Raw genomic sequence first — 1,248 nt, forward strand, 5'->3', positions numbered from 1 at the left:
CCCTTTCTAATTCAGTGAAGAATTGAGCTGGAATTTTGTTGGGGATCTCACTAAATCTGTAGATTGCTTTTGGCAAGATAGGATATGTTGACTTCTTCCTTTCCAATTTGTCCCCTTGACCTCCTATTGTTGTCTAATTACTCTTTCTAGGACTTCGTGGACTATATTGAATAGGTAGGGGGAAAGTGTGCAGCCTTGTCTAGTCCCTGAATTTAGAGGGATTGCTTTCAGCTTCTCTCCATTTAGTTTGATGTTGGCTACTGGTTTGCCATATTTTGCTTTTATTATGTTTAGGTATAAGCCTTGAATTCCTGATCATTCCAAGACTTTTATCAGGAATGGGTTTGGGATTTGTCAGATGGTTTTTCTGCATCTAAGGAGATGATCATGTGGTTTTTGTCTTTGAGTTGGTTTATATAGTGGATTACATTGATGGATTTCCGTATATTAAAAAAATCCCTGCATATCTGGAATGAAGCCTACTTGATCATGATGGATGACCGTTTTGATGTGTTCTTGGATTTGGTTAGTGAGAATTTTATTGAGTATTTTTGCATCGATATTTATAAAGGAAATTGGTCTGAAGTTATCTTTCTTTGTTGCATCTTTATGTTGTTTAGGTATCAGAGTAATTGTGGCTTCATAGAACTAATTGGGTAGAGTACATTCTATTTCTGTTTTGTGGAATAGTTTGAGGAAAATTGGAATTAGGTCTTCTTTGAAGGTCTGATAGAACTTTGCACTAAACCCATCTGATTCTGGGCTTTTTGGGGGGGAGGTGGGGTGGGGGGTGGTGGGAGACTATTAATGACTGCTTCTATTTCTGTAGGGGATATAGGACAGATTATGTCATTAATCTGATGCTGATTTAACTGTGTGTCATAGTCAGGGTTTCTAGTCCTGTTCAGACATCATGAACTAGAAGCAAGTTGGGGAGGAAAGGGTTTATTTGGCTTCCCGCTGTTCATCACCAAAGGATGCAGGACTGGAACTCAAGAAGGTCATAAAGCAGGGGCTGATGCAGAAGCCATGGAGGTATATTCTTTACTGGCTTGCTTCCACTGACTTGCTCAGCCTGCTCTCTTATAGAACCCAAGACTACTGGCCCAGAGATGGTACCACCCACAAGTGGACCTCCCATCTTGATCCCTAATTGAGAAAATGCCTTACAGCTGGATCTCATGGAGGCATTTCCCCAACTGAAGCTCCTTTCTCTGTGATAACTCCAGATGTGTCAAGTTGACACAA

This window comes from Mus pahari, chromosome 3 (genome assembly GCF_900095145.1).
Source record: "Mus pahari chromosome 3, PAHARI_EIJ_v1.1, whole genome shotgun sequence".
Taxonomy (NCBI): Eukaryota; Metazoa; Chordata; class Mammalia; order Rodentia; family Muridae; genus Mus; species Mus pahari.